The 23,911-nt window shown below is 37.3% G+C and overlaps 1 long non-coding RNA gene across 1 annotated transcript in view; it reads right to left on the bottom strand.

The window, feature by feature from the left end:
• Nucleotides 1-21,495: 21,495 nt before the first annotated feature.
• LOC132520623 (uncharacterized) overlaps nucleotides 21,496-23,911 on the bottom strand; it is a 310,484-nt gene continuing 308,068 nt past the window's right edge. Inside the window, exon 3 of the long non-coding RNA XR_009540585.1 lies at nucleotides 21,496-21,593. This is a non-coding gene — a long non-coding RNA (uncharacterized LOC132520623). The remainder of the gene's footprint in view (nucleotides 21,594-23,911) is intronic.

Below are 23,911 nucleotides of genomic sequence, written 5' to 3'. Positions count from 1 at the left end.
AATGAAGGAAACAATAGCAAAGATCAATAAAACTAAAAGCTGGTTCTTTGAGAAGATAAACAAAGTTGATAAGCCATTAGCCAGACTCATAAAGAAAAAAGGAGAAGACTTAAATCAATACGATTAGAAATGAAAAAGGAGAAGTAACAACTGACACTGCAAAAATACAAAAGATCCTGAGAGATTACTACACGCAACTATATGCCAATAAAATGGACAACCTGGAAGAAATGGACAAACTCTTAGAAAAGCACAACCTTCCAAGATGAACCAGGAAGAAATAGAAAATATAAACAGACCAATCCCAAGCACTGAAATTGAAACTGTGATTAAAAATCTTCCAACAAACAAAAGCCCAGGACCAGATGGCTTCACAGGTGAATTCTATCAAACATTATGGAAGAGCTAACGCCTATCCTTCTCAAACTCTTCCAAAATATAGCAGAGGGAGGAACACTCCAAAACTCATGCTACGAGGCCAACATCACCCTGATACCAAAACCAGACAAGAATGTCACAAAGAAAGAAAACTACAGGCCAATATCACTGATGAACATAGACGCAAAAATCCTCAACAAAATACTAGCAAACAGAATCCAACAGCACATTAAAAGGATCATACACTATGATCAAGTGGGGTTTATCCCAGGGATGCAAGGATTCTTCAATATACACAAATCAATCAATGTGATACACCATATTAACTAACTGAATGAGAAAAACCATATGATCATCTCAATAGATGCAGAGAAAGCTTTCGACAAAATTCAATACCTAATTATGATACAAACCCTCCAGAAAGTAGGCTTAGAGGAAACCTACTTCAACATAATAAAGGCCATATATGACAAACCCACAGGCAACATTGTCCTCAATGATGAAACCTGAAACCATTTCCACTAAGATCAGGAACAAGACAGTTGCCTGCTCTCACCACTATTATTCAACATTGTTTTGCAAGTTTTAGCCACAGCAATCAGAGAAGAAAAAGAAATAAAAGGAATCCAAACTGGAAAAGAAGAAGTAAAGCTGTCACTGTTTGCAGATGACATGATACTATACAAAGAGAATCCTAAAGATGCTACCAGAAAACTACTAGAGATAATCAATGAATTTGGTAAACTAGCAGGATACAAAATTAATGCACAGACATCTCTTGCATTCCTATACACTGAGGATGAAAAATCTGAAAGATATATTAAGGAAACACTCCCATTTACCACTGCAACAAAAAGAATAAAATACCTAGGAATAAACCTACCTAAGGAGACAAGAGATCTGTATGCAGAAAACTATAAGACACTGATGAAAGAAATTAAAAATGATACAAATAGATGGAGAGATATACCATGTTCTTGGATTGGAAGAATCAATATTGTGAAAATGACTATACTACCCAAAGCAATCTACAGATTCAATGCAATCCCTATCAAACCACTAATGGCATTTTTCACAGAATTAGAACAAAAATTTTCACAATTTGTATGGAAACACAAAAGACCCTGAATAGCCAAAGCAATCTTGAGAAAGAAATATGGAGCTAGAGAAATCAGGCTCCCAGACTTCAGACTATACCACAAAGCTACAGTAATCTAGATAGTATGGTAGTGGCACAAAAACAGAAATACAGACCAATGGAACAGGATAGAAAGCCCAGAGATAAACCCACACACCTATGGTCACCTTATCTTTGATAAAAGAGGCAAGAATATATAATGGAGAAAAGACAGCCTCTTCAATAAGTGGTGCTGGAAAAACTGGACAGCTACATGTAAAAGAATGAAATTAGAACACTCCCTAACACCATACACAAAAATAAACTCAAAATGGATTAAAGACCTAAATGTAAGGCCACACACTATCACACTCTTAGAAGAAAATATAGGCAGAACACTCTATGACATAAATCACAGCAAGATCCTGTTTTACCCAACCTCTAGAGAAATGGAATTAAAAACCAAAATAAACAAATGGGACCTAATGAAACTTAAAAGCTTTTGCACAGCAAAGGAAACCATAGACAAGATGAAAAGACAACCCTCAGAATGGGAGAAAATATTTGCAAATGAATCAACTGACAAAGGATTAATTTCCAAAATTTATAAGCAGCTCATGCAGCTCAACATCAAAAAAAAAAAAACAACCCAATACAAAAATGGGCAGAAGACCTAAACAGACTTTTCTCCAAAGAAGATATACAGATTGCCAACAAACACATGAAAGAATGCTCAACATCATTAATCATTAAAGAAATGCAAATCAAAACTACAATGAGGTATCATCTCACACCGGTCAGAATGGCCATCATCAAAAAATCCACAAACAATAAATGCTGGAGAGGGTGTGGAGAAAAGGGAACCCTCTTGCACTGTTGGTGGGAATGTAAATTGATACAGCCACTATGGAGAACAGTATGGAGGTTCCTTTAAAAACTAAAAATAGAACTACCATATGACCCAGCAATCCCACTACTGGGCATATACCCCGAGAAGACCATAATTCAAAAAGAGTCATGTACCACAATGTTCATTGTAGCTCTATTTACAATAGCCAGGACATGGAAACAACCTCAGTGCCCATGATCAGATGAATGGATAAAGAAGATGTGGCACATATATACAATGGAATATTACTCAGCCATAAAAAGAAACAATATTGAGTTATTTGTAGTGAGGTGGATGGACCTAGAGTCTGTCATACAAAGTGAAGTAAGTCAGAAAGAGAAAAACAAATACCGTATGCTAACATATATATATGGAATCTTAAAAAGATAAAAATGGTCATGAAGAACCTAGGGGCAGACCGGGAATAAAGATGCAGACCTACTAGAGAATGGTCTTGAGGACATGGGGAGGGGGAAGGGTAAGCTGGGACAAAGTGAGAGAGTGGCATGGACATATATACACTGCCAAATGTAAAACCGATACCTAGTGGGAAGCAGCTGCATAGCACAAGGAGATCAGCCCGGTGCTTTGTGACCACCTAGAAGGGTGGGATAGGCAGCAGGGGAGGGAGATGCAAGAGGGAGGAGATATGGGGATATATGTATATGTATAGCTGATTCACTTTGTTATAAAGCAGAAACTAACACATCATTGTAAAGCTATTATACTCCAATAAAGATGTTAAAAAAAAATCTACAAACAGTAAATGCTGGAGAGGTTGTGGAGAAAAGGGTACCCTCCTACACTATTGGTGGGAATGTAATTGGTACAGCCACTACAGAGGTTCCTTTAGAAACTAAAAATAGAGCTCCCATATGGTCCAGAAATCCTACTCCTGGGCATGTATCCAGAGAAAATCATAATTCGAAAAGATACATGCACCCCAATGTTCATTGCAGCACTATTTACAATAACCAGGACACGGAAGCAACCTAAATGTCCATCAACGGATGAATGGAGAAAGAAGATGTAGGACATATATACAATGAAATATTACTCAGCCATGAAAAAGAACAAAATACTGCCATTTGCAGAGACATGGATGGACCTAGAGATTGTAATACCAAGTGAAGTAAGTCAGACAGAGAAAGACAAATATCATATGATATCACTTATATGTTGAGTCTAAAAAAATGGTACAAATGAACCTATTTGCAAAACAGAAATAGAGTCACAGGTGTAGAAAAGACACTTATGTATTAGCAAGGGGGAAGGGGGAGGGATAAATTGGGAGATTGGGATTGACATATACACACTACTATATATAAAATATTAATAGATAACTAATAAGAACTTACTGTATAGCACAGGGAACTCTACTCAATACTCTGTAATGACCTCTGTGGGAAAAGATTCTAAAAATGAGTGGATATATGTATAACTGACTCACTTTGCTGTACATCTGAAACTAACACAATATTGTAAATCAACTGTACTGCAATAAAAATTAATTTTAATAAAAAGAAGAAAAAGCCAATACACCTTGTCTCTATCTTTGTACCTCTGTACAAATGGAACTCTATGACTGCCTCGCTGACAGGGCACAATGACTGGGCTGAATGCACCACAGGATACTGGCTGACATCCCTGAGGTGGCACCTGATACACAAGCCAGATGACCTTTCAGCATAGATAAGGAATGAGCAGTTTGTTTTTACACAGCCAATGAATCCACCACCACAATATTCATTAAAGGAAAGCCATCGGTTGCAAATGTGCCAAAGAACTGCCTTATTTGGGCTTATAAGTCATAGCAGAAGCTAAGATTATCTGCCATGTGTTGGAAATGCATTGGATATGCAAAATCATCTTTTTAGAGATTTCTGCTTCATTGAATGCATTTCCCCATAGCCCATTTGTGGTTCTCGTATCTTGCCACCAGCTTTCCAATGCTCAGGAAACATTCATTCACAGGGCCAAAGCCAGTTATGTCAAAAGTCTGGTCCTTGTCTCTCTCTCCATGAGTGCACTGAAGTCTCCTCTAGAAGTACAGAAAGGAAAGCTTTCAGTCTTCATGTTGTAGCCAGAGTCACAGTTCCCAGGAAAGCCAGTTAGTCTGGAAAACCAGTATCCAAACATAAAAGAAAAAAGAAATATTATAGTGTCAACTGACGTTGCAACCTAACAAATTTTTAGTAGAAAAAAAAATTTTAAAGGAGGGGGCCTCACAAACAAACAGAAATGCAAAAATTTACAAAAGCACCTCTCCATTTAGGTACTAACAAGTGTAATCTATCTGAAATAATTAGAGTGATTTGATGCTACATATTTTGATTTCAATATATTTCATTTTAAGCTGCAGGGTGAGGAACATGATTAAAATAAATGATTAAAACACATACTGCTGTACATAATTCAAATGTTCCATGAGAATCAGGGATGTTGCTTTAATGTGTTAATCTGATGGTCTATTTAAAAGGCAAAAACCTAGTTATGATGACATAGCACAAACAGATAAACATTCATACCTGCAACACCAAGAACTTCCACAGTAAACTTGACAGCCTGTCTCTGTGGATAATTGAGGTGCACAACATACAGAGCTCAACTTATCCATTCTAATCTACTTCAAACAATGGGGACTGAGTCACTGGAATAAAAACTGATGCTTTCATTCAGTCTACCTTTAAAAAGAAAAAGAAAAAAGCCAGGCTATTTGATACTATGGGCTGAAAAAAAAGACAAAATGTCAATGCACACGAAAACCTTTCAGGTCCTAAGATTGTTCACTATCCTTACTATAGCTACCTTTGTTATGAATACTTTTATAAAACGGGGAAGTTACCCCTCCTTTAAAAATAAATCTTCAGGGCTTCCCTGGTGGTCCAGTGGTTGAGAATCCGCCCGCCAGTGCAGGGGACATGGGTTCGAGCCCTGGTCCAGGAAGATCCCACATGACGCGGAGCAACTAAGCCCATGCACCACAACTACTGAACCTGTGCTCTAGAGCCTGCAAGCCTCAACTACTGAAGCCCGTGCGCCTAGAGCCCATGTTCTGCAACAAAAGGAGCCACCGCAATGAGAAGCCTGCGCACTGCAACGAAGAGTAGCCCCCACTCACCACAACCAGAGAAAGCCCACATGCAGCAACGAAGACCCAACACAGCCAAAAATAAATAAATAAAATAAATTTACTTTTAAAAAAGATCTTCAAAAACTACTTTTGGCATACAAACTATAAAAAAAATTGTATTAAGTGAAAAAATCATTTACTTTAGAGTGATAAAACCAGAATTTCAATCATGGTTCCACCATTTTCTCACATTTGGTGGGAGGATTCAATGATTCAATGAATATATACATTTCATATATATCATATATATATAATTAACTGTCATGTTATAGGCAATAAGCATATATTAATTATCTCCCGTTTTAAGCACAATGTTTAATATAAGGACTGCAGTACACTGGTTAAGAGCATGGAGTCTGGCGCCACGACTCTGGTGTCTGCTTGGGTTTGAATCCTGGTTCTTTTGACTTTGTGTCTCTGTTCCACAGTTTCCTCTTCTGTAAAACTGGGTTAATAATAGTATATACTGCATAGGATTGTTATGAGGGTAAACTGAGTTCATTTATTTGTACTGGGGAGAAAGGGCCTGGGAAATCAGCCAAGGTGAAAGGAGGCCAGGAAGCTGCATGGAGTACCAGCTCTTCAGAGTAAAGCAGACATTGCCTTTAGTCCACACAATTGAGCCATAGGGGGAAGATGAGATTGGAGCCTCCAGGCTAGTCATGGACCAACTAATGCAGGGCAGAGCTTAGCCTCAGAGGAAAAGAACATGAGCAAGACACCACCAGCCAGAAGATGAGGCAGCATCTCTCAAGAGCTAACGATACCTGAGGGAGCTGCTTAGGTCTGAATGCCGCAACAGTAGGGCCAGTTGAGGCTACCAACACCCACACATGCTGGGCCCTTAGACAACAATTTAGACCTGCTGTGATGACAAACAGAAAGAGGAAATGATGTCTTTGCAGGCACCTGTACGAGGAGGTAGACATCTGTTTTTCTCTCCCTCCTGCTCCAATACAATGGGCATAAATCTCAGGAAGAAACTTAATAAAGTACGATCTCCACACTTGAAGAGCTTACAACTAGTTGGTTAGACAAACGTGCAAACAAAGAAATACTGTACAATTAACATGAGGACTTCATAACAAGGTATTGTTTGTGTTGGGTCCTGAAGGATGGGTATAAATTCTCCAAGCAGACAAGGGAGACAAAGGAATCTAGAGGTAACATTCGATGTGAATATCATGAAGAAATTCTCAGAGGCATGGCAGTGCATGATATGTTCCAAAAGAGTACTTAATTAGAATTACGGTTACCAGGGAAGGAATGGATGAGGAAGAAGTAGGGAAGAAGCTAGAAAGAAGATCTCCAAGGTAGAAGTCTGGAAAGAGTTTCACATTAGATATTGAAGGGTCTTCCCTTTATGCTAAGATAAAGAGTAGGAGATTTATTCAGTAGGAAATTAGAAACTGACAAGAGTTTGAACGCAGGGGAGTGTGACATGGTCAGATTTACATTTTGATCTGTATCACCAATAGTAATATGGAAAGTGCACTGGAAGGGAGAGGCTGTGGCATAGAAAAGAGGTTCAGTAATGCAGACCACCAGAACTATGTCCACAGCAGTTACAGTTACCAAAAATGAGACAATAAAAAAGGATGGGGACTTTTGAGTCCCAAGTATCATAAATTCTCTCCCTTATTTTTTTAACAAGACATGAAAATCAACTGGTGGGGAATAATTGTAAGAGTAATACCTGATATAAGAAATTTTAGTAACAGAAATAAACACTATTTCAGGGTTGTAAAAGATCATGTTTTACTAGACCAGAAATCTCCGTAGGCATTAGGAAGCCATCACAAACCGTTAATTTCATGGTTGTCTACTCTGTAAAAACCTACGGCTGATTTGCTTCATAAATACATACATACATACACACATTTTATATATATATATATATATATATATATACTATATACATAAGATATATATATTATGTGTGTGTGTATATATATATACACACACACACATATATACATACATAAATGGAACAGACCACACGAATACCCCCAAAACATCTGATGCTGATAAGTAAATATTGTCATTTACTAGAGGCTCAACTCCATATTGACCCCACTTTAGCTCTCTATTTGACCCTTCTTTTCCAATTGGGAGAAGGAAAGTACAGTAAATGAGCCATAATTTTTGGCAATGCATATTTAAAATAAGGCCTGCCAAGTTAAAAACTGAAAATGCAGCAGCTGTTTGCATAGAACATAGGCCAGGAAATTCCTGCATGACTGACAATATGCTTTTGCTTCTGGCCACACAATCTCTGACCAGGTATTCATTTCAGCAGCTGTCAGCCAAACCTTGAGAGGAGAGTTTTTCTCACTATAGAGGAGAAGATCCCTAAAAGAGAAGGATTAAGTGTTGATACACAATAATGGGAGTGCTTCTAAGGAGGAAATCTGTATATTCAACAAGGAGGCAATCTACATGGGAATGGAAAAGCAACCATCCTCACAGTGTAGGCAGATTAAACACGGCACATATCCTGAATATTTGGAGAAGTGTCTTACTTCGTTTGCAGAAGAGAGCTCCCAGGGCCAGTCCGTGGGGCCTGGCATTAAAAGATACTGTTTCCTAAACTGTGTGGAATGTGCCTTCCGGATGCTGGCCACATCAGGCAGCCATATGTCTGTGATGGCAACAGTGGAAGGGGCAGTGGCAAACACTGAGAAAGTGTCTAAGGCAGCACCATCTCCCACATCAGCCTGCAGCTGTGATGGGACCAGGGCCAAAGGCATTTGTGGAAGCAGTCCAACAGGGGCAATGGCTATTGCCTGGCAAGGGGGCAGCCAGCAGGTGGGGGAATAATGCCTAAGGCTCAAATTGTAAAGAAATTCCACAATGATAACTCCAGTTAATAGCACCAAAGACACAGCAATAATTTAGAAAATGAAAACCTGGGGGAGTAAGGGAGCAAGTAAATAACCCTTTCACTTTCCATGTTCAACTTCATAACAGAGGGAGGAAAGTCAGACAGAAGGAGATAAAATTATCACACTTACTACTGATAAAGCTGACTGCAGAATGTGGCTCAAGATCTGCAGTTAAATGAGCTTGTTTACACTTCATCCTAAACTAGACACTGGCATAGCTGGACAACAGCAAGCAAGAGGCAGACTTGGTGGAGAAAATACCAGAATTTAATGCCCTGTGGGCAAACAGGCTCTAAAAAGTAAGAAGGAGTTGGACTGGGCACATTAGGAATTGAATGTTCCTAACATAAACTTTCCTAGTCTTTCATCCATGGGTAGGAGTGAACAGAGAGTGAAAAGAGGCTCTTCCCCTAATCCACCATAACTTTTCCTCTAGGTGAGTGAAGTGCTAATCTTCCATCCTTTTTGGAAGTATGAGGAGGGGGGAAATATTATTACATTAACCATAATAATAATGGCAACTATTATTTATTAAATATTTGTTGTCTTCCAGCACTGTGCTTTGTGTATTATCTAATTAAACCCTCACCACAACCTCATAGGTAGGTATTGTTTTTAAACCTCATGTTCACACATAACTACACAGAATCTGAGGATTGGTTCCCTGCCCAACGTTACATAGTTATGAAGAGCCAAAGTCTGGAGTTTGTGCTTCAACCCCTACACCCTTCTGCCTCCTGCAAGTGAGGGCTGTGAGCTCCTAAGTACTCCGAAGAAAAAAGAGAAAGTAAAGAGACTGGATAAGGAATGAGGTGAGCTCAAGTCCCATATATCACCAGGAGGACAGGGGAACTAACAAAGGCCCTCGGCTTAGCTGTAACCTACATCCTCTGCATGGTTAGTTCTACCGTTCCACTGTTAAACTTTTTTAAGCATGTTCTTTCTTCTTTTCCCCACAGCTTTAATGAGGTATAATTAATATACAAAAAAACTGCATGTATTTAATGTATATAATTTGATGAGTTTGAACATAGGCAGAACCTGTGATACCATCACAACAATTAAGGTAATAAACATATCCATCACCTCCAAAAGTTTTGTGTCCTTCTGCTTTTGTGTATGTGTGTGTGTATGTGTGTTTGTTAAGAACACTTAATACGACATCTACACCCTTCAAAAAATTTTGTGTGCTTACCACATTTTCTTTATCAGTTTGGCCATTTGGGCTGTTTCCATGTCTTAGCTATTGTGAATAATGCTGCAATGAACATGGGAGTGCAGATATCTCTTCCAGATTTAATGTCCATTCTTTTGGCTATATACCCAGAAAAGGGGTTGCTGGTTCAGATGGTAGTCTATTTGTGATTTTTTGAGAACCCTCCATACTATTTTCCATAGTGGCTACATCATTTTATATTCCCACCAACAGTGCACAAGGGTTCCAATTTCTCAACACTTGTTACCTTTTTTGTTGTTGTTGTTAATAGGCATCTTAACAGGTGTGAGGTGACATCTCATTATGTAGATAAACTCTTCAACGCAAAAATATAGGTATGTTTTTTCACAGAAGCTAAGGATTCTTTAATCATATCATATACATGCAACACATGGTTCTATATTGTAAGCACATGTCAAGAAAAGGTTTACAGATATTGATTTTGGTTGTGGCCAACTTAAATAAGCCTACCATCACCATCCTTTTACCTGTATCTACAGCCTCTAAATATTGCCGGTGAGAGACACAGCAGTCTATTTACAAAAGCAAGTTCTTTTGCAAGTATAGAGCAACGTCATGCCAAACAGAAGTACTCATGGTCCAAGATACTTAAACTGCCATTAACCTATAAAAAGCAAACCAAAATAGATTTGCATTAAAGCTATTATAATTCTTAACATTTGGTGGTAAAGAGCAAAAATAGGATAAAATACCTATTTTCACATGTGATTTGAATAGTTAAGTCAGAAACAGAAAATATTGGGATATTTTCATGTCTCTGTACATTTGTTCTCATACTAAATGGCCTTCATATGCTTTTCAAAACAAACCCAAACTTTTTTCAACATCTGAGACATATAACAGTCTACTAAATAAACACTTAAGGAGATAGTTAGAGCACTATTTGCATTATTTTGGCAGAGTAGGAAAATACAATATAAAAATAGCATCTCGAGGGAAGATTAAATTTTTTACAAAGGTGCCAATAATTCACCAGTGGTCTTTGGTTTCCCCATTTGTCAACCTTGTTATCTCTGTTCTACCCTTTCTGTTATTCATACCCCTCTCCAGATGTGCATGGTATCACCAGACCAGATTTCTTCTATCACAAAGAGAAATTATCTACATAATAAGTTGATATACGTCCCTACGTAAAAGTATTTTTAAAGATGAATCTACAGCATGATTGCAGAGCTAAAACAAGGCAGTAGATTACTATATGTGGAATTCCTAACACAAATAGAGAGAGGAAAATCTTGCTGGTTCTCTTAAAATTATACCATATAGATGACACCCTATAGCCTCCCCTCCCCGCAAATCAAAGCTGATTCCAAAAATATAACTTGTGGAAAAAGGATTTAAAGTGTGTAAGTTCATGAATAAACAGAATAAGAGTCAAGTGGCTCTGGGAAGGCCTCCCCTTCCTTCAGTGGCTTCCATACACAGTTGATTGCTAGTCAAAATTCCAAAATTAGTTTCATTTTGTTGTCTTTTTTAAATGTGCATATTCCTAAGATAGCATTTTAAATTTAATAAAGCATCCAAGCAACATTTTCTAAAACACTTCTATGTGCCGGACCATGTGCTAGGTACTAAGGACACAAAGACATTTACGAAAGGAGTTCAGTAATCAGGTAGGAACCCAGGCCATGTAAGCAATTAACTAAAAGATGGCATAATAAGGGCTGTAACAGATAAATGCATGCAGAGCTGTGGGAGCATGGAGATGAGAATAATTGAGTTACCATGAAAAAGTCTCAGAAGACTTTTTATAAAAGGTGACTTTTTAACTGGATCCAAAATGAGTGTAATTTTGATCAAAGGAAGAAGACAGCAGGCATGAAGCTGCAGAGAGTTGAAAAACTCTACAAGGAGAAGAAACAGGATGTGCGCACAAAATAATCTCTATTTACACCTTCTTTTAGGTCACAGAGAAAAAGGTAACTATGTCTAAACTCACAGAACATTTATGTATCTCCCCCTGGTTAGAGCTAAAGACATATCTGTGCATTAATAAATTTATATGCTAAAATGTGAGCTATTTTCACTGAGAAAATATGTACTAACAGAGATATATGTAGAAGTAGAAATGATTAGATATGTCAGCAGACATCCAGCTAGAAACTTTTTAAATTGTGATTTTATCATTTTTCACCTAAATGAGTCCAGCTGTCTACTTACTTAATATTACTGAATGCTTACCAGTTGCCATGTGCTTTTCAAGGCACTGGGGATTCACTGAAGAATTAACCAAAGTAAACTGATTTCACAGAGCTTATAGTCCTAAAAAAGACGGAAAATAAACAAGAAACTAATATGTAATATAATTTGAAGTGTGACTAAATTGAAGAATCTTGCAAGCAGCTAAGGTGGAATTACTTGCGGAAACCAGTAGTCCTCTCAGGAAAAAGTAGAAGAGCCAGGTAAAAGGAAAATAAAGAAGTTTTTGATTTAAGGCATTAGAGACTGGCTGAAGCTTCTAGAATTCGAGGAGCCAAAATCACAGAGACACTGGAACCACAGAGAGGTGAGCAGACAATCTGTTGGCCATTTCTTCTCTCAGGCAATTCTTGGAGTGAGACTAAATGTCAAGAATTAAGTCAAGGGACTACACACCCCTCTGTGTGTGCAGGTGTCAACTGACGCTCGTTGTGTCCACATCTGAGTGATAGGGTGTGGAAAACTAAAACTAGAAAATTGTGCTATGACACACTGCTAAAAGAAACTGTCCTTTGACTCTGACCCAGGAGTCTCATGACTTCTGTTAAGGGGCAGAGAAGTCAAAAGAGCTTTGAATAATCTCGTGGGACAAAAGATACAAAACCGGTGAAATGCAGGATGAATTTTTCTGTAATCTTCCACTGCTTAAGAGAGAGAAATTGTTGTTCAAGACCATCGAAAAAACAGGGGACCTAGAAAATTCCCAGGCTCTCAGTTTCTCATTTGGAACTTCTGAAGAGCTACACATAAGATATAAGGAGAACCAGAGTCCACAGAATTTCAACCATCCCTAAGTCATCTCAATCCAGGTAGGAGACAATTCTCCATGGGTCTCTTGCATTTATTCACATCTTATAAGCAGAGGAACTTACTGTCTTTGTTCCATACTATCTTTCAAGAATGTTTTTATAGTGAACAGCCATGGAGGAGAGAGACAGTGTCTTTCTCTGGAGCAAAGGGCAGCTTGTTTAAACGTTGTGGATGTATTCTAAATATGGATAGAAATCTACAGAGATCTATAGATCCATTCAGGTTATTTTTCTTGAGTGATCATTGGCAGTTTTTATCATTCAAGAAATTTGTCCATTTTATATAAATTGTTGAACTCATGTGCACTGAATTCTTTACAGTAGTCTCTGCTTATTCTTTTGATGTCTACAAGGTTTGTGGTAACGTACCCCTTTTCATCCCAATATTTACAATTTGTGTTGTCTCTCATTTTACTTGGTTAACCTGACTAAAGGTTCATCAATTTTACTGTCATTTTCAAGAAACTGGCTTTTGCTTACTATGATTTTCTCTCATATGTTTCTGTTTTTAATTTCATTGGCTTCTGCTCTGTTATTATTTCTTCTATGATATTTGCTTTGGGCTTAATTTTCTCTCTTTGTTTTTTTTCTAGTCTCCTGAAGTGGAATCTTAAATTGTTGATTTAAAACTTCGCTTTTCAGAAACCTAAGTGTCCATTGACAGATGAATGGATAAAGAAGATGTGGCCCATATATACAATGGAATATTACTCAGACATAAAAAGAAACAAAATTCAGTTATTTGTAGTGAGGTGGATGGACCTAGAGTCTGTCGTACAGAGTGAAGTAAGTCAGAAAGAGAAAAACAAATACCGTATGCTAAACATATACATGGAATCTAAAAAAAAAAAAATAGTTATGATCAACCTAGTTGCAGGGCAGTAATAAAGATGCAGACGTAGAGAATGGACTTGAGGACACAGGGAGAGGGAAGGGTAAGCTGGGATGAAGTGAGAAAGTAGCACTGACATATATACACTACCAAATGTAAAACAGATAGCTAGCGGGAAGCAGCTGCACAGCACAGGGAGATCAGCTGGGTGCTTTGTGACCACCTAGAGGGGTGGGATAGGGAGGGTGGGAGGGAGGCGCAAGAGGGAGGGGATATGGGGATATATGTATACATATAGCTGACTCACTGTTATACAGCAGAAACTAACACAACATTTTTAAAGCAATTATACTCCAATAAAGATGTTAAAAAAATTGGAGTTTTAAACTTTGGACCACATTACTTTTGAGGGACCCCTCCTGTTCCCTTTCAGTTATGGTTGTTTTGTTAAACTATTCTAAAAAAGCATGGCAAAATTTAATACATTCTTTGTTTAGGGTTTCAACATGACTCACTATTTTCTGAGTATTCCATCTTTTAAACTGTTTTATTATAAAATATACACAAAGCGAATAATGTGTAAGAAAACACTTTGAATAATAAAATGAACACCTGTGTATTCACCACCTAACTTAATTATTATCAGTCCCTTGTAGCTATTTCTCTGGATTTTATTAATAATCCCTGTGCTTTTCCTCATTGTTTCATCTCATGTGTATGTATCCCTAAGAAATATAGCTCCACTTGCCTGTTTTCTAAATGTGTAAACTGGAATATTTTACGTATCTGTGGCTTTTTTTGTTTTGGCTCAATGTTAATATTTTTTGAGATTCATGCATATTGATGCATATTATCTGTGGTTTGTTCATTTTCTTTGCTGTATACTATTCCATTTTGTGACTACATCATGATGTCTGGTAGGGAAAGTTCTGTTTTGCTTTTGTTCAGATTCATCTTAGCTCTTTGCATTTCCATATAAATGTAGAATTCACTTGTCCAATTCCATGAAAATCCCCATAGGGAGTCTGGATGAGATTACATGTAATCCATAGGACCATTTTGGAGGAATTAACATCTTAATGATACTAACTCTTCCTATCCATGAACAAGTTATAGCTCACCATGTATTTAGATCTTCCTTACTGTATTTCAACAAAATTTTATAATGGTCTTCATAAATGTTGTCGACAAATAATAAACAATCTATAATAGGAAAAAAATCCTTGTAAAGCAACTGTACTCCAATAAATATTAATTAATTTTAAAAATAAATTAAAAAAAATAAAATTTTGCTTTTCAAATAAAAAGCATTAAAAGCTATAAATTTAACTCTAAACTTCTTTAGCTACATCCCACAAATTTTGACACATAGAACTTTTATTTTCATTTGATTCAAAACATGCTTGAATCTCCCTTGTGACATTCTCTTTGAACTGTGGGCTATTTTGAAGTGTTTATTTTCAAATATTTGGAAATCTTTCAGATATCTTACTGTTGCTGGTTTCTAGTTTAAATCCCATTTGATTTGAGACCAAACCTTAAATGATTTTGATTCTTTATTGGTCTATCTTGAATAATATCTATCTTGGTGAAAGTTCCATATGCTCTTGAGAAAAACATATATTCTACTGCTGTGATTTGAAGTGTTTTTTATGTATCTAACAGATCCATTTGGTAAATAGTGTTGTTGAAATCCTCTGTTTCCTTACCAACTTTCTATTTGTTTAATCTAATACATAAAGTTGAAGTCTCTAACTCTACTTGTAGATTTATTTTTCTTATCAGTTCTGTCTGTTTTATTTCATATACTTTAAGCTCTGTTGTTAGGTGCATACATATTTAAGATTACTATTCTTTTATTGAATTGTCCCTTTTATCACTATGAATACTGTCCTAGTACTATTCCTTATTCTGAAGTCCACTTTGTCTGACATTAATATAGACACTTTAGTTTTCTTTTGATTAATGGTTCCACACTATATTATTTTCATATTTTTACTTTAATCTATTTCATTATATTTAAAATAGATCTTGTTGTCAGGACACAGTTGGGTGCTACTTTTTTATCCAATCTGAAAATCTCTAATTTTTATTTGGTATATTTTCACAGTTTAAATTTAATGTAATTATTTAAATGATTGGTTTTAAATCTACTAACATCTCCAATTTGGGGTTATTATTTAAAAGTTTTACACATCCTAATGACTGCCGTAGAGTTTACAATATTCACATTTAATTAATCATGCACTATAAGGAACTTATAACATTGTAATTTAAATTCCTTTCCTATCCTTTGTGCTATTATTGGCATGCATTTTACTTTATATATACCATAAACATGTAATACTTTGATATAATGTTTGCTTTTCATAGCTATCTTTACAGAAATTCAAAATAAGAAAACTAAATTTTAAATTTTCCTTCATGAATGCCATTTCCAGCACTCTTTCTTTGTGTAGATCCTAGTTATTGTCTGGTATCTTAGTCCTTATTTTTGAAGAACTTCCTTTAAGGAATAAATAATAGGTATGCTTGTAAGGAATTCTCTCAGTTCTTGTTTTTTTCTGCAAGTATTTATTTCTCCTTCAAGTCTATAAAATATTTTCTTTGAGTATGAAATCTGGGCTGACAGGTTTTGTTGTTGTTGTTCCAGCACTTTAAGATGTTACTCCCTTGTCTCTAGATTTCATAGTTCATGATAAGAAGTCTGTTCCAATCCTTATTTTTGTTTCTTTGTATACAATGTACACTTTTTATCTGGCAGCCTTCAAGATTTTCTCTTTATCTTCAGGTTCCAGAAGTTTGAACAGTTATGTTTCTAGGTGTGTTTGGAAGTATGGTATTCTCTGAGCTTCACAGATCTATAGTTCTTATAATTTACTGCTTTTGAAAAATTCTTGGTCATTATCTATTCAAACATTTCTTCTGCTCAGTCTCTCTTCTCTATGATTCCAATTCCATTTATTTTATACCATTTACTATTGTCCCTTAGGTCTTAGAAGAACCGTTATGGTTTTTTGTTTCATGCTTGTCAGTTTGGAACACTTCCCTTGACCTATCTCCAACTTTACTGTTTCTTTTTTTTTTTTTTTTACTGTATTGATTGTACTGATAAATTCATCAAAGGCATTCATCTCTTCGATAACCATGCTTTTAATTTCTTCCATTTCCATTTGGTTCTTTATCATAGTTTCCATCTCTCAGCTGAGATTCCATATCTATTCATGCATATTGTCCACTTTTTCCTCCAGAATCTTTGTCACATTATTCAGCTATTTTAAATCTAAAATATGAATCATATTTGATCTGGTTCTGTTGATTGTTTTGTCTCTTGACAGTGTATTGTTGCTTTTTTTCCCCCTTGCTTCTTTGTATGCCCTGCATTTTAGCTGAAAGCTGAATATCTTGTGTGGAAGAGTAGAGATGACTGTAAATAGTATTTATGCCTGGAAATAGGCATGCTTTTTCTCTTTGGATTATAAGAGTTTGTGTCAGTCTAGTCAGGAATTGAGCTGAGTCTTTTTTTGTTGTTGTTGTTATTTTGGCTTCTATGGTTACCCTCAGGGCACCACAAAATTCTCTTGTTTTAACTTGTACTTAGAGTGAGGAATACTTTTTCAGAAGATTTTTTCTCAAGGGCTGCTCGCCTCTCAGTTTTAGGTTTTTCCTTTGTGCCTGAGAAAAGATCTCTCTCTTCACTTTGCCCTTCTCCCAGCATTATACATATGACAACTGCTATGGGTCACTTGCCAGCCTGATAAAGAAGAATGGAAGAGGGGGAACAGGGAATCATTTTCTGTTGTTCTGGTTCAACCTCAATCTGAGGAAGGCACTGTGTGTCCAGATCTTGGATATGAGGCCTTTTTTGTGGTCATACTCCTCCCCCAAAGGTAGAGCTCTAAGTGGTCTAGGCTCAGGGTGTTTTTCTGTCCCTCTCCTAAGGGCAGATGGTGTTTTGTTATTTCCTTCACCTAATTGCAATGCATGTTCACTTCTGGCCTGAGGGTGACAATATCTGCTCTCCTTCCCACATCAGCTTAAGCTTTTACCCCATAAAGAAGGTAAGAGAGAAGGTTCTAGGTGAGGCTTTACACCTTTTCCACAAGAGCTGTTGTCCTCCTCTCCCATACCTTCACCAAAATAGAGGCTCTCTCAGGTCTCCAACCCAGCCCCTAATCTCTCTTATAAGTACATACATAGTCTGTGGAGAAGATCGTGTACATATGGGCAATTTCTCCTTGTGACTGCAGCTCCCAAGAGATTCTATACACTCATGCCGGTCCACAGTCTGAAGTAACTCGTCAGAAATTTTAGCTGAATTCTCATGAACAGCTTGCGTGGGGTTTAGCATTTACCCCAGGAAAGAAATTGCTCATATTTTGCTTCTCCTTCCAGAAGAATGTTTTTCTTTAGATTTTGAGTTAGTTGACTGCTCTACAACCTCAGCTCTCTGATAAATTCAAGGACAACTATTAATTTGCAGATTATCTCTCTTTTTCATTGTAAGGGTAGTAATGATGCTCTTTCCAGCTTTCTACATCCTAAGTAAAAGCCAGATCATCACTTTCTCTCTTTTATTTTAACCACTGAAATACACAGTTCCTTTGTATATTGAGGAAATATACTCATTCCTGCCCATTTTTATAGCACTAGCTTTTTCAAAATTTATGCATTACTACAAGAATTAGTCCAATAATGACAAAATTATGTGTGGGGAATAATCTAACACTTATTGAAATGTTGAGCCCATACCTGTGGATTTACTCTATGAAAATACTTCAGTCCGCTGGCATGTACGGCTTCTATTATGGTCATATACAAACAGATGGCACAGAAGTGTCAGTTCTCACATCATAAACTCATGGAGTGACAGACAAGTTAATGAAACACGTCCTTTTTTCTGATATTAATTGCACCACCATATGATAAAAGACTTTAAAATTAAGCTTTATAAGATTCTATTTGCCATGGCAAATTATTTACTTGGAAGAAAGTTGTCTTTCAATGAATTTCATCAAATTAACTAGAAGTAAAGAAATTAAATTAGCAAGTACTCTTAAGTTAATATCAGTTTATATCCTAAATAGTAAATAAGTAACTCATATTTGGCCTAAGTAGTAGCTCATGGGATTTAACCTATAAAGATTAGGTGCATTTAGTCTGAATAAATAAGCTTGGAAAAAAATTCTTCTTGAAAATCTTGGAAAATAGAGGGTTTGGGGGGAAATTTGTTAAGCACAGGTCAATTTCCTACCAGATAAAAAGGCATGTTTATAATTAATCTGATGGTGATAAAAAGGCTTTTAATTAGATTTCCAATGCAAAATGGGAAAGGATAGGTTTGGAGTCAAACACAGAAGAGTTGAGCCATCTGCTGTCAACCAGCTCTTGCCAACATCTGATTTGCAAGTTAAATTATTCCAGCTGATGACATATGACATTTCTTTCTTCTTTTTAATATCTTACTCAAAATGAGTTTGTTGCTCTGCCACTTGATTAAATACTAAATGCTCTCAAATGCTGAGGTTGGACTTTCAGAAGTCATAGCCGTTGCCATAATGTTCCTCAGTAAACAAATCTAACTAAAGAAACATAGATCTGAGTTGCTGGCTCATGTATTATTGTTCTGTGACATGATTTGAGTTAGAGATTTGACCTCTGAGATATTCACATTTGGAATTTACAAACTCAAAAGTTTCTTCACAGTTTTAGGGTAATGAGGCAGAGGAAACAAGAGTCACCTCTCTAGGTTTTGATCCATATTTGAGCAAAAAGGGAAAATGGTTTAAAGAAGTCAAAAACCTATCTGAACTCATTGCTTCATCTCTAGCATGATGAGTTTATCACCTGGCAAAAGAGTTGAGACTTATACTGCAGAAGCTCTCAAAAATTTAAACCATAAAAACACTGCAGAACAATGTGTTCTTATTGCCTATGGCCTAAAGCTGAAAAATTCTGTTTCCCTCAAGGTTTTAGGCTTATTAATAGCTACAGTTTTGCCTTCAGAATTATTGATCCAAACTGCCTTGAATTAAGGCCACAGCTTTTTCCAAACTTTTCAATCACTTAGCCTCCACAGAAATCTCCATAAACAATTTTATCATAACCTAACTAAATCAACCTATGTATGCCAATAACTAGAATGCAAAGTGTGTGTGTGTGTGTGTGTGTATTTGACAAGATACCGGTTTATATATCATAAAGATAAAACCATGGATAGAAATTGGTTTTGTGGTAAAGAAGGTGAATATTCATTTCCTGAAGGAAAGCCCAAACCATTGGCATATGAGTTCCTGACAGAAAATGAGCACCCTCAGCCAGTCACGACACAAATTTCTCTGCCGGTGAGCCACGTGTTCACCTGTAAGGCAAGGACTTGAGGCGATTATATTGGAAGTGATGGAGCCTATGGATCACAGTTTTCGTCCCAGTTGCTTGTGCCCCCTATGCATTCATAAATCTTTAATCATGACTATCTAACTTACAGCTACCAATGGCAGTTTTCTTTAGAAAAGACTTAGTCTCCTGGCATACTTGCAACATTTCTTTTCAGATTCTGTGCGTTCTATCATTACAAAATCAAATTTTAACCTTTTCTTAATATATTCATCTGATATAAAGCAAAGACTTTATAGCTTCCCTAAAACGAGGCAACATATCTTAAAATTTCCATTACTGTTTGATCACAAGAGGATGTAAAAGTTATGTAATCAGCAAATCAGTAACAACTTAGGTGGATGAATAAACACAAGCAAAATAAAACGCTAGTGGAACATGAATGGTCATTGTGGGTTTTCCTGAGGAGCCAAAGATGGTGCTTAGCAATTGGGATTTTAGAGAAAATGAATGGCAAGACCACTAACAAATGTGAACATAAGCTGGTTTAGAGTGCCTTGGTCCCGGAGGCCCCTGCCCGTGTTGAGAATCAACTCTTCCATTGCTGGATTGTGGCAAGAGGCAGAAGTGCCTTAAGCAATAAGGGGTAGGAGGAAACTTGAGAGACTCAGGAAAGTTGCTATATATAACAGGTCCATCCAAAATCATTTTATATTTTAATAAAAGATATGGCTATATGTTGTACAATGCTGAATGTTAGTCCTGGTCTATAGATTTGCTTCCAACATTCTCAACAGTGGATTTTTCTAACTCTTATGGTTTCAGAAAATGAATCCTCAGAGTTCTAAAGGATATGCTAAATCCTGAAGTTAACTCTAGCATGTCTCTTCATACCACCAACTTCGATAAAGCACAGAAAAACTGTGTACTTATTCAAGGAGGAATGAATGTAGGCTGTGTTTGTGTACGTGCATACACTGGTACTGGCAGGTAAAATTTGAGCACCTAATAGTTCCAAGTGCTTAAATATGTAATTCAAATATTTCAGCATTATCAGCCCTTGAACACAACTATTGTCACATTAATAGTAAAGCCTTATTTCCTGTATTTAACTCCCACCTTTACTCACAGGTATTCCGGATGCCTATCAGATCCCCTCTAGTGTTCTGAGAGTTCCTGAAGAGTGTCTGTCATGTGCTCATGAAGCAGGGGCCACATAACACCTGTCACGTTCTTACTGTCTTTCACTCTCCTACCTTTTTATTGCTCTCTGTACATAAGATTCCTTGAATGCGTATTGGATGCTGCTGTTGTTGTTTTGACGACACTGCTTTATAAATTGTACGGTTTCTGCTGATGCCTGACCAGGACTTCAGGTGCCAAATCCTCTCTGTGATGAAGAAGAAATGCTCCATTCCTCAACAACGTGCAGCACTCTGTCACCAAGGCCACAAGGTACCACTACTTTTGCCCTGTCTCAAAAAGTTGGTCTACTTTTGCTTTAACCACTACTTGATAACTATTTCTCTCAAACTCGAAGCAATTCTGGAAGACAGTGAACTGAATGGCCCACAACAGGATGTGACTCAGGGTGGACCATGAGTGTCCACCCTCCTGCACATCATGACTTACCTCAACAAGGCCAGTTCGAATCCTTCTCAGGGATGGATAAGGCTGCTGAAGAACAGATGGTTTTCTCTCCTTCTGTGAGATCGTATTATTTGAGGACCAACTAATTCTGCAGTTTCCAGGAGCCACTGACACCACATGGAGACAGCCTGAGAATAAAGCCAAGAAGAGGCAAGCAGAGCATGATTTAGAGTTGTGCCCTACACCAGAGCAGCCACCAGCCACATGTGGCTTTACACTTGAATTCATTAAAATTAAGTTAACACATTCATTTCCTCAGTTGCTATTAGCCACACTTCAAGTGCTTAATAGTCACAGAGGCTAGCATATTGGACAGTTTAGATATAAAACATTTCTGTAAACACAGAGCATTTTACTGAACAGCATAATCTAGAGGAAGAAATAGAGCCCTAATTTCATCCTTTAAATATCTGCATCCCACCTTGCCCTAAGCTGGATCCACCTTAAATTCCATTTTGGTTTAAGCTAAAATAATGAAAGCTGTTTAAGTTATATTTCTGGCCTTTGAAAAATGTATGAGAAGAAACTAACCCTCAAGCCTATTCCCCAGAGACAGTCAGGAAACACACAACAGCCTTCTCACATTTTCCCAATTTCTTCCCATGACCTTTCCTAACAAGACTGAACTTCACTCTCTCCTTCGGAAAACACACACACACACACACACACACACACACGCACGCACACATGCACACACACACACATATCCCATTAAAAGAGACCTGGGGGGAGAGGTTTGGTAGGTGTTACCACAAAGCCAGCTTTTACTTCCAAAGAGAAACAAAGCCAGACATTAGTTAGAGTGATAACAGATTTTATTCAGTAAATACTGACAGTAGGGGAAAGAGCTGAGCTCCATTCTGATTTGCACAGTGGTGACTGGGATTTTAAAGGCAGAATGACGGTGTAGAAAAGGGAAGCGAGCAGGGACTCAAAATTACCAAGGGCTGATCGGTGTAAACATGATTAGGCCAGCCAGCTGACTCTGCTACCTGGCAATTCTTAAAGTTAGGATCCTATCTTCCCAGAGTGTAGGAGATAGAGCCCCTGGCCTTCCTGATTATTACATTTCAAAGGAGTGTTTTTCAGGTCCTTAAGAAAGACACTTCTGAGTTATGGAAGATACATCTACATCTTAACGGTTCAGAGGAAGGATTCACAACTGCAAGACTTTCTTAGTAGATGCTCTAAGAAGAGACCTGGTGTTGGCTAGAACAAACAGTAAATTCTTCTGACATCCCTGAGCTTTTCAAAACAAGAACTCCAAAGGGGGCTCGTTGTCCCAGGGACACGAGGTCTTAGGCTGCTAGAAGTCATGTTAAAGTTTGGCCAAGTCTCCGAGGGCCAGGGTTTGAATGGTGTTTTCGAGCCGAGAGTTCTTTGCAATTCTCGCTACCTAGATTTTTCCAGAATGCACAGCCAAACATAAATTATGTAATTTAATCCATAAAATAATCATCTGATGTAAATATCATTATCCCCATTTTACAGATAAGGGAATCAAAGTTCAGAGGACTTAAATCACTTGTCCAGGTCACATACTAAAACGTTAAAAAGCATACTGAAACCCAGATTTCTCTGACTAAAGACTGTGTTTTTCTTCACATCATCCACAACTCTGTCTCCCTACTGGTCTCCCTAATTTTTCATACATGTTTCAGTAACAGTTTTTACAGAAATGCCCTTGCCTTTAAATGACAAAGCCCATAAGATATCAATAGGGAAAAATATATCACAAAATGCCAGGAACTTGTGATTAACAGGAAGCAGGTGTACAAACAGAAAGTGTACAACTCACATCCATTGTCATCTCGGCAAATGGCATGGTCCCAAAGTTGCTGAAGGGGGAAATTTGATTATCTTTTCTTCCCCTGAAGACTGATAAATCGAATTCAGCCTGCTATTGTTCCAGATACAGCCTGAATCTTCCATAGGATTTTAATCAGCAGCAGAATTATGTAGCATATGGGAGCTTTTTGGCTGAAAGGAGACTCCAACTGTTACTGGTACATCCTCCCAACATGAAAGGAAAATAATAATATGGAATAATCGGACTTTCTTATCTATGCAACAGCTTCCCTCTGAGAAACTCCATGGTTTACTGTACTCCATCTTCCCAACATGCTGTTTGGTGGGTCAGAGAACTACTTGACTATAATCCTGGATGCTTACTGGCTGATTCCACTAACATGTTCATCTCTTCCATAGCTCTCTCTCTATCTCCATCTATAAATCTTATTTCCTCTCACCTTTCAATCTCTTCTGTTCTCTAATGATTAACTTTCACCCATTCCTCCCCATCTACACTACCCTGCCCTTCATTCCTCTTTCTTGCTACTAATTTCTTCCTTTTCCACCCTTATTCGGTAAAAAGCCTAAATGGGAGCACAGGATTCATACGTGATCAAGTCTATAGTTCAATTACATCATCCTATTATACGACAAT

The sequence above is a fragment of the Lagenorhynchus albirostris genome, chromosome 5, assembly GCF_949774975.1.
Source record: "Lagenorhynchus albirostris chromosome 5, mLagAlb1.1, whole genome shotgun sequence".
NCBI lineage: Eukaryota > Metazoa > Chordata > Mammalia > Artiodactyla > Delphinidae > Lagenorhynchus > Lagenorhynchus albirostris.
Note: the sequence above shows the minus strand (reverse complement) of the source record. Positions and strands in the feature narration are given on the sequence as shown.